Source organism: Cimex lectularius, unplaced genomic scaffold, assembly GCF_000648675.2.
Source record: "Cimex lectularius strain Harlan isolate CLEC.00 unplaced genomic scaffold, Clec_2.1 scaffold21, whole genome shotgun sequence".
Classification (NCBI taxonomy): Eukaryota; Metazoa; Arthropoda; class Insecta; order Hemiptera; family Cimicidae; genus Cimex; species Cimex lectularius.
The window spans coordinates 410,400-421,848 of NW_019392671.1; the positions used below are offsets into that span (position 1 = coordinate 410,400).

The window sequence follows — 11,449 nt, forward strand, 5'->3', positions numbered from 1 at the left end:
GAAGAATAATCATTTGTTTGTTGTTGTTTTTTTTAAATTTTATATCAGTCTTAATTTTGAATTTAATTAATTTTCATGTATTTTATATAAGATCCTATTTTATGGTTTTAAAAAATTATAAAATTAAAAGAATAATCATTTGTTTTTATTTTTTATTACATATCATTTTTACTTTGAACTGCAATTAATAATTGAGGGCGTCGGTGGCCGCAACGGTTTAGGCGTTGACAAGGCGCTCATCTCACTTGTAAAGGATTATAGGATAAAGCGGACCACGAAAAATAGTGAATTTAATATGTTGAAATAAACTTAAGTTAGATAAAAACAGAATTACAAAAGGGGTTATAAATATTTATGAAATATGGTTGACTTTCCTTTACGTAAGCCCTAAAATTAATAAAGGAAAAAAAACAGCAAAGGTGGCAAAAGCAAGATGACAATATTCCCCATGTGAGATTATTTAATCCACCAGTGAATTTTAAGGTCATCATCAGGGCAAAACAATCTTATATATGTTTACAGATTGACATATTTAAGTTTTTTTACAGGCGATCTTCTATTTCCTTGAAGACCGACCCAGTCCTAACATCTAGCCAAGGACTGCAAATGATGGTGGAGTGAATATGTTTTTAATCTATTTAAAAAGATAGTTCCTCACAGTTAGTTGTGTGTACACGATCCGCATTTCAAGCTAATAGTTCATCATCAGGTTGAATGATTTTTTACGTCAAATTAATCTTTTTTTAATTACAAATTTTCTGACGAGTTAACTTTTTATTTCATATTAATCCTTTTATATGTCAAATTACCCTTTTTTAATTTCAAATTAACCTTTTTTAATTTCAATTAATTAACAATTAACTATAAAAAATATAGCTTTTTCCGTCCTAAAAACCCTTTATTAACTTAAATAACCCTTAATTATCCTTTTTAATTTCAAATAAACCCTTTTGTCATCAAAAAAATCCTTTTTAACTTCAAATTAACCTTTTTTTAAACTTCAAATTAATCCCTTTTTTACGTCAACTTAATTTTTTGAAATTTAAAATAAATGCTTTTGCCAGTCAAATTAACCATTTTTAGATCAAATTAACATTTTTTTTATTTCAATTTAACCCTTTTATACGAAAATTGTGACAAAATAGCATTAATTCGAATATAGCTTTTTCCCGTCATAATAACCCCTTTTTGTACTTCAAATAACCTTTTAATTTCAAATTAGCCCTTTTTACGTCAAAGTAACGGGTTTTTTTTTCAAATAAACCCTTTTTAACTTAAAATTGATTTTGAATTCTTCTTCAGTTCAAATTAACCCTTTCTTAGTAGTCCAATTATTTTATATTAAAAAATCTCAAATTAATAGAAACATTTTTTGCTTTTATATTTAATTTTATGCAACTTAATTTTAATTGTAATTAATTTTCATGTAGTATTTTAGATAAGAACCTATTTTATTTTGTTTTCTTAATTCTCAAATTATACGAAGAATCCTTTATTTTTATTTAATTATATGTTTTGATTTTATTTAATTAATTGGGAAGTGGCCTTTTATATAAGAATCCATTTTATCTTCGTAAAAAATTAAAAAAGTCTTTTATTTTTATTATTTAATTTTATGTAATTTTTAATTTATTTAATTTTCAATGATCTATCTAAAAGGGCAATATTTTTTTTTAAATCGCAAATAAACAGGAATTTTAGTTTAGATCTTCATTTTTATACCGTCTCATTTTTATTTTTTAAAGAATGGTATTTTTTTTTTTTTTTTAAGAATGTCTGGGGGCGTCGGTGGCCGCAACGGTTTAGGCGTTGACAAGGCGCTCATCACTGTAAGGTAAAGGTCCCGGGTTCGAATCCAGCGGCCCTGCATTCGAACCCGACATCCTTACAAATGGGCTTTTTTTCAAAAACATCAGCACCCCGAGGGTTCATATAACCTCCTAGTTGAAAGACCCTCGTAAAAAAATATAATTAAAAAGAATGGGTTAATTGTAAATTTAAAAAAGTTAATTTGAAGTTAAAGAAGGTTAATTTGGTGTATAAAATGGCTGAAATGAAAAAGGGTTAATTTGAAGTTAAAGAAGGTTAATTTGGTGTATAAAATGGCTGAAATGAAAAAGGGTTAATTTGAAGTTAAAGAAGGTTAATTTGGTGTATAAAATGGCTGAAATGAAAAAGAGTTAATTTGAAGTTCAAAATTAAAATAATCAATCCTCTTTGTCAGCCGGACATCGCATAGATACAGCGGTATCACAAAGAAGTATCTCAGGACCAATCCTCTACAATGTACCGCTCCTTACTTGCTTTCATAAATGTAAAAGCTTCATAAATTCTTCTCAGCCAGAAACCTGCAAATCCTTGAGGAGTGGTTCAAGCGATGGAAAATGACAATAAACGAACAAAAATATAAAAACACCACCTTTACCTCTAGTACAATAGTATTAGCTAATCAAGTCTACCCTATCTTGGGTCATTGAAAAAGACTTACATGGAACCCACACATACGACTCAAAAGCAAAAACTCAACAGACGCTTCAGACTTCTTAAAGATCTATGAGACGGCATCAAACTTCAGGGTTCGACCAAACATTCCAACCTCCAACGTATTCTTACAATTCATAATCCCACATGACCTTTTAGTATGTCCTTGAAGTAACTAAAAACAGCTACATGAAGTTATCCTCTCACATCAACCACAATTTTTAACCGTATTAATAATTTCATATCAGCTCACTCGTCAATTTGGCCCACATGCACAGAACAAGGCCCCTTTTGATACATTTAAGAACCACAAATTGCTTAGCCCATTTTGATAAGAGGCCAATCGATAATTCTGGAAATAGAACGTAGCGAACGAAGTTTTACTGAACGGATGAAGTCTAAGAAATTGCTAGTGTGAAATCCTTCGGCTTATCCTTCCGCCGAGATTAGTGAATCACATTAAACGCACTAGTACAAATAATTCGACCTATATTTATGTTATATAATGTAGGTTCTTGCATGCACGGTACGTCAAGGAATAAATTGCGTCTGACATACTAACATAGTAAAACAACCTAGAAGACTTCTCCGCGGAAAAAGGATAGATTATCTTTCAGAGAAAAATATTTCCCTTGAGTAATTTGAAAAAAGTTTAGCGTTGATTTCTAAATCAGAGATGTTAAAACATTATTTTCTGGCCAATCTTTCAAAATGTTTCATTTTCAGCTGTCCAATAGTCCAAGGTATCAAAATTGCAAACAACTCGATTCCAAAACAACTTTAAATATTTTTTTCGGTGTTAAACTTTCTAACTCAATTCTAAAGGTATCAGTTAGAAAGATTATGATATAAGAAAGTGATTTCCTGATAAAACGAGCCATTAATCAAACCCCAAGACTGGGAACACCCCCATTGTAAAATATTACATCAGGTAGGTACGATGATTTTGAGTGAAGAACCAATTACGATACATTTTAATTTTGAAGCAGTGACCAAGCGGCGGCTTAGCAAAGTATGTTAATTTATGTAAGCATATATGTAAGCGTATATGTAATATATGTAAGCACTCTCTTCCACTCCAGAGATTTTGTAAGCATTTTTATTAACGAACAACATAGTCTTAAGTTAGATTTTCCCGAAGGCATATCGGAGAAATTTGACTTAGATTTAGTAAATTAAGAAACTGAATGTATATCAGTTCTACTTTGGATCGACATGGGTGTCGGTTTGATGTCGCGTCCGTTCGCGGCTTGAATTCGCGGGGCGAACATAGTGTTTTGTGAACTTTATGTATTTGATCTTGTGTTTTGAGGGAAATCGAATTGTTCGTTGGGGAACTTTGCTGGGTGTCTACTCTGTGGTTGAAAGCGAGGTTTCCTTGACGGATAATTGTCTGGCTCCTGAAAACTTTTCAAGAACTGAAAATCATTTGAAGATATTTAGTGCCTCTGTGAAATTACTTGTATTCCTAGTCCGCATAAGTGAGCCTAGGGGTTCTTTTAGACCTCTTTGTAAGCACGGAGTGCGACGCCTCTCGCATAATCAATTAAAGTGTTGGATTGAAGGGGATTGTGGTTTTTCAAATATGCTATTTGTAAGTTTAAAAGGTTCTGTACTCGTTGATAGAACTCATATGGTTTTTCATTTTGTTGCGTTAGTCTAGAGCTTTCAATCTGGAGAGTGAATGCGTCCCTTTTGTCGGCGTATCCTTCTAACAATGCAGTTTTCAAACCTGCCCAGTTTGACCCGTTACTATTTTCAATCACTTGAGCTGCAAGACCTTTTATCTTATTTCTTAAACATGAAAGCAGGTATACACTTTGGAAGTTACTTGGGTGGTTAGTATCAACAAATGTGTTAACTAATTTTTGTGATATGCCTATGAATCGTGTTAGAACGGTTAGGTCTCCATTGAATTCCGGGACCATGTCCAGAAATTCTCTTTTAAATTCGGGGAGAGCCATGTTGGATATTTGTTAACAATTAATAAAATTTTCGTTTTCTAAGAATATGTTAATAATATTACAAATTTAATTGAGATTATTGTAATTGTTGTCTTACATAAAAACGAGGGTTCTTACGACCATATTCGCTGGTTCCGATGGTCTCGAAGTTCGATGTCGTTGTCCGGGAGTAAAGTTCATTTGCGCTGAACTCTTCACCGATGGTTGATTGTCCGATTGTCGATTAACCGTTGAAACGGAAAGTTACTCGATATTCATTCAATAACTTTCGACAATGTCCAGTCCGACTGCGCCAGTTAAATAATTTCTTTTGCCGAATCCGTTTTTAAAAAAACTTTTATTCAAGAAATTACAAAATAGAACTGATATACATTCAGTTTCTAAATTTACTAAATCTAAATCAAATTTCTCCGATATGCCTTCGGGAAAATCTAACTTAAGACAACGTTGTTCGTCAATAAAAATGCTTACAAAATCTCTGGAGTGGGAGAGAGTGCTGATGACAATTGAGCAACACCTGCATCCTAGCATTGTCATCACCTTATTTATTTAACAAAATAGTTATACTCATATATAATTTTTTTTTTGTACCCCACAAAATCACTGAATACAAATTTTTGGGAAAATGGATTTTTTTTCTTTTTTTTCCCCTTCAAAATATCTAGACGAAAATCACAAAAATGGTCATAAATTTAAAACTACTGATCAACATGAAACAAACAAACCCTATAAACTACACTTAATGGCCACAAACCTGGCCTTCCTTTAATAAATCAGAACCGGAGATATAAAATAAAACACGTTCCAGGACTTTTTTGACTTCTCTCTCTTATTTTTCTCCCGTATAATGGCATAAAATATAAAGATTCTTGATATAGGCTGAAAGCAAACATCAGCTTTTCAACGATTGTAATAATTATAATTAATTAAGGTTTTCAGTTGAGATAAGAAAGTAAATGGCACAAGCGGGATTCCAACCCACGATCTTCGGCTTGATACGCCGCTGCTCTACCACTTGAGCTATCGTGACCTCGATCCACTCGGACAACTTCCCATCTCAACCACACCTTTTGAATTTTCCCTCATTTTTGCCATTTTTCAAATGTCGAATGTAGGAATGAATTGATTGTAATAATATTGAATTTGGATAAGATCCAGAGGCGTTATGAATTTTTAAATGGAATACTTAGACAACGGTGTAACAAAAAATGTCCCCTTGCTATCCAACCTAAAAATTTATATTTTTGAATTGTAATGAAAATTCGTATTTAAAGTTTCAAAGGGTGCTTAAAACGAATCCTGTTTTTTTTAAATAATTTTTGTGGCGTCTGAACTGACACTGAAAGCGTCTTTTAATTTTTGTTACACATTCAATCTCATTTAAAATTTTCGATATTATTTTCTTGTCGTATGAAAAAAGAAAATCGACTGATATGCAATAACATTGAAATAGATGCATAATAAAGGCAGGAAACCTGTGAATACTTATCTCTATGCTAGTCAAAATGTGCATAGCTTTAACAGCAATGTTTATAGCACATAATGCTATAAATGAACAGCCTTCACAAATAAAGCATCTCATTTATATTCCAGGGTGAAAAGTACAGTAAAGAAACTATAGATTAAAATGTATGGTGATGATTGACTTAATAAAAACAGAGAAAGCTGGCCAAAGCACTTTTTTAAAAATAATCAACACAAATTTTATCAAAAAAAATTAAGATCTTATGTCATAAATTTACAGCTGACATGTTTTACTATATTAATTTTTACAGGCTCATTATTATTCAGTCTCAGATAACCGATTTCTCATTTGAGCTTTTAAAATTTTATTTATTTATTTTTTGATGGGGACTTTGAATGTGCAGTCAATTTTTAAAAACCATATGTAATAATGTTGAGCCTGAATCGCTGGCAAAAATTCTACTTTGATGTCTTGATGGCCGGACGATGTGGAGGAGAACATTATGAAGTTGCCCTAGTCCAAGGATGGACAGGGAAGACACAGAACAGAGATGCTTTTCATTCTTGAGGACGCCCAGTTCCAACTAGGGGCTCTAGCGCCCACCTTATAAATGAAGAAATTAATAATACAAATAATAACATTAAAGAGGAGATGTCCGAATTTCTGCCTAGATGTCTTAAGTAAATGTGATTGAATTTATATTTATGTTGATTACAATGTAGTCATTGAAGCTATGCAAACTATATATAGTAAAATATTTACATAATAAAACATATCTTTTTATGACAAATTCTTCATCATCGATTAGAACAACTAAAAAAAATAAATAATAATAATAGAAGTGGGTAATCGTCTAGCCCCTATTATATCAGGCCCATATCAGGCAAACTTTTTTTTTGTCTGTTGTCTCTTCCTATTACTTTCTGAAGGCGCTTCAATCACACAATTAGGTTTCCAATTATTTTTATTATTGTTATTATTTTTTTTGCAGCCCCATTATAAATTATTACATTGATATGAATTAAAAAATCCTAGATAATTAATGACTTAAATACAAAAGCTGTCATTTATTTTTTGCATATCTTTTCAAGCTTAATTGATCTGAACCTGTGCCTGAATAATACACCAGCAGGCATTTCACCGAATATGAGGATTGTTCATATGCAGCAAGTTTCTGGGTTCCCATGTCCTAATTTTTGGATGAATTAGGGTCCTTCTGTTGTATTTAGTTGCCTGAGTGAATGTATTTATAAGTGTGAAAGTGAAGTGTGAATGTTAAGGCCCTAATGAATTTAATGGTGTGTATATATGAATGAAAGTATGTAAAAATGAATAAGGTTAGTTTGTTATTTGGGCTTAAATGATCTTGTTGTAAATATGCTTTGAGACTAACTTAGACCAGGGTGGAAAAATTTATCAACATTGAAGTGGGAGGAAGTCTTATAAAATAGAGACGGCCGTATGACTTTTAAAAAACAACTGATTTTTAAATGACAATGTAATTATTGTAATTTAAAAACACTGTAACAGCAGGTATATCACCAAATATGATCATAGTTCATGTGCAATAATTTTCTGGGCTCCTATGTCCTGATTTTTTTTTAAATCTGTAAAAGAAATAAAGCCTTTCCATTTTAGTTGTTTTTATCATGAATACCTTCTCTGATTGAATGTATTATTAGCATGAAGTGAGTGTGGGTCAAATGGTGGAACTTTACTAGTAAATTTGTGTACTGGATAGATACTGATGAGTAGAGGAATGTCTGAGTTTAGACATGATCTAACATGTTGTACTATATTAATTTTTTATAGCCCCAATTATAATTAAAATAATCCATATTTGTTTAGTGGTCATAATTGACCATATTAATTGGTATAATTAAAATATTGAAATGAATACAACAATTCCGGATAATTCATAACTTTAGTATATATTATTTTTTGAAAATCTCTATCTTATTGACTTAAACTTGAGCCTATAAAAAGTATAATAAAAAATGCAAGTCAGTATTTTTCTCAAATATTTCAGCATAATGTTTAAATTTTTATTTTACTCTTTTTACAGTCCCGATTATGGTTAAAGTGGTGCTTTTATATAGACCATCCTCATATCCCCATAATTGTTATCCATTCAAACACTAGATATGTCAAATCATGTCTGACTGAAATGTTCAACTAACAGAATGAACAGCACATCTACAAAAGTAGTACCTCGTTATTACTTTACGCATATTGGATGGAAACCTAATTGTGTGATTGAAGCGCCTTCAGAAAGTAATAGGAAGAGACAACAGACAAAAAAAAAAGTTTACCTGATATGTCAAAATGTGCCTGGCTGAAACAACTTTTAGCAAAACTTAATAGAAAGAATCTCATCGGTATTTTAGGGGTTATAGGGGTTAGACGATTATCCACTTTTATTATTATTATTTGTTTTTTTTAGTTGTTCTATTCGATGATGATAGAATTTGTCATAAAGAGATATGTTTTATTATGTAAATATTTTACTATATATAGCTTGCATAGCTTCAATGACTACATTGTAATCAACATAAATATAAATTCAATCACATTTACTTAAGACATCTAGGCAGAAATTCGGACATCTCCTCTTTAATGTTATTATTTGTATTATTAATTTCTTCATTTATAATGTGGGCGCTAGAGCCCCTAGTTGGACCTGGGCATCCACAAGAATGAAAAGCATCTCTGTTCTGTGTCTTCCCTCTCCATCCTTTTACTCCCAACTTCCTAATGTTCTCCTCCACATATAATAAAATGCTATTTTTTCAGATTGTATGTTGACTGTTGGATCTGGTGAAAAGGAAAGACGTTCAAATAGCACCACTGGTAACAACATTAATACAACGAGTTGAAGTTTTTATACATCAGAGAAGAAAATGAAAATATATACATAAAAACATTCCTGTCCCGTGAAAAATTGTTAACATAATGAATTTACCTTTGCAAAACTCGTCCGAAAGGAAAAACAGTCGTGCTGATGTCAACTTTATAATTGTTTACCTATTGCTACCTTCCAGTATCTTCTACCCGATTCCACCTCGTGGGTCGACGTGTAGTCTCGTAGATACCACTTCTCGGTGATTGTTCCTGAACTCTTCAGATGACTTACGCGCTTGTTTACCTCGCTGTTTGAATTATATTACATTGAACTTATTTTGATTGTCTATTATTTATTTTATAGCAATTTCCACATTGGTGCTAAATTTTAAATGTTTGTGGTAGTTGTAATGCATACGTGAGCATAGTCACGCACAGACAAAACAACATTAAATTTATCACTGTTCCAAATTGAACAATTTGTATATGCATGTTTTGCATGATGAGTATGCTGGAACCGCAGTTGAGTTCATGATTCTCTCCTCAAATAGTTTAGCTCCTATTTGCAAGAAAGAAATCGATTGTGAAACGTAATTTAATAACTTCTAAAAAAAATTTTTTTAATAAAAAAGTAATCTCATCTGGTGTGCTTCAAGGGTCGTAACTCGGTCCAATTATTTTGAAAGTATTTATTAGCGATATTTCTCCTTGTTTTTACTCAGTTTATTTCTCCCTCTTTGCTGATGACCTGCAGGTCTAACCGCTATAACTTCTATTCATGATACTGAGCTTCTGCAAAAATCTGTAAATAATCTTGGTGAATGGTGTTTATTCAACGGCATGGAACTAAATGTAAATAAGGCGTTAGTTATAGTCATGGATATAGTGCTATCTTCTACAATTATGCCAAACAAGGCAGACTACCATTAAAGATCTTGGAATCACCTACTCTAACAATATGATATTTAACTTGCATTGTACCTCAATAATTAATAAGGCAAATCAAATTTTAGGTTTCTTACTTAGAACTACAACAAATTAATTTAAGGATGCAGAAACAGTACGTATACTGTTTAAGGCTGGTGTGGAAAGAATAGTGTGGTTTTGTTTGGGTTGACACCAAGACCAACAGTATCACACTATATTTCTTCTAAGGTTGAAAGCGCTTTGCATTTGTGATGAAACAATTTCATCATGATTTCCCATTATTATTATGATTAGGTCATCATTTATCTCATTTGACGACTGGAGAAAATACATTGTGTCATCTTTTCTAAGGTTTTTGGCCATGTGTGTGATGTGATCAAAGGTCTAATCATTGTTGTATCTAGCTGGTCGGTTATTTTTGGACTGATTCTTCATGTCTTACTACCAAATCTTGGGTCGACACTTGTTATATCCTTTGCCTTTTTTAAATTGTTTTTGCCTATATGTTTCTTCCAGGTGAGCTCCTATTCCTCGAAGATATGTTTCCTTCGAGAAAATTATTATTTTTAAAAGGTTGTGTGCTGTCCACGGTACCCGATAGGTGTTACCACCTTGATTTCAGCCAATCAAAGTAGAGCCATTTCGTATATAAGCAGGGGCACAGTCCCATTGGGCACTGAGTATTGACGTGACAGTTCGCAATTTCACAGTCAGCCTCTTCTCCTAGAAGAGACTTCAACTTGATTCTTGAGACTCGTCTACTCGACGACAACTTACCTTGCACTTTGAGACACGTCTCCCTGATGAGTTCTCCACAATCACTAAGAAGCACCGACAGCGACGGCAAAGGGTACTCGCAGTATAAAGCCGGGAACACACCCGATGCTACGCCATGCGACGCTACCCGACGCAAATCCAAACTCCGATTTTCCATAAGGTTGCATTACCCCCGTGCACTTCTTCCCGATGCTATGCCACGCTAACCTACCCGATGCTACCCGACGCAAATCCAAACTCCGATTTTCCATAAGGTTGCATTACCCCCGTGCACATCTGTCCGATGCTATGACACCTAACCTACTGTACGCTACGCGATCCTACTTTCCAGATTTTCCGTCGGGTATAATCGAGTACAGTCGAAGACAATACAACCGGACACTCATATTTTTATTTCAAACAATATGTATCATTGTCGTTATATTAATTATAACATTATTATTTTAATATAAACCAAATTACACGTTGATGTGAGCAAACACAGAATAATAATAATAATATAAAAAAAGAATACATGAAATAATTATATTAAGCTCTGAAAATACTATAAAATACTGAAATTAAATTAAACAAAAAATAAATGAATAAATAAAAAATAAAGAAATACTAGAGAAGAAAAAAGAATAAAATCAAAGAAATAGTAATAATAAAAGCTAACAAAATAGAGTGATAAAAAGAGAAGAGGAATACTAATAATTAAAATAAGGAAATGAAAGCATGATTATAATACATCAATAATTAAAGTGTTGGACCAGCTCTGTAAGTCCAACCGTGGCGAGCAAATCTGATGAAAGGGCGACACAGATGGCCATCATACATTGCTATGAGTGCTGGTCTGGTCAGCCTGCCAGGCCAACGTGTACATTGCGAATCTCTGCCAGAATGAATATTCGACAACAAAATTAAATGTTTTTCCACTGCCCTGAAATTACATAGAGAGAACAATTGAACAGCTTTCCTCCTCCATGGAATGTAATTTAAGGTTCCGGATATA

General features: G+C 32.6%; 1 protein-coding gene across 1 annotated transcript in view; it reads right to left on the reverse strand.

Moving 5' to 3' along the window:
• LOC106666888 (synaptosomal-associated protein 25) overlaps positions 1 to 8,969 on the reverse strand; it is a 92,980-nt gene extending 84,011 nt beyond the window's left edge. Inside the window, exon 1 of the mRNA XM_014394407.2 lies at positions 8,873 to 8,969. The gene's annotated coding sequence lies outside the window, so the exon portion shown is untranslated. The remainder of the gene's footprint in view (positions 1 to 8,872) is intronic.
• Positions 8,970 to 11,449: the final 2,480 nt, after the last annotated feature.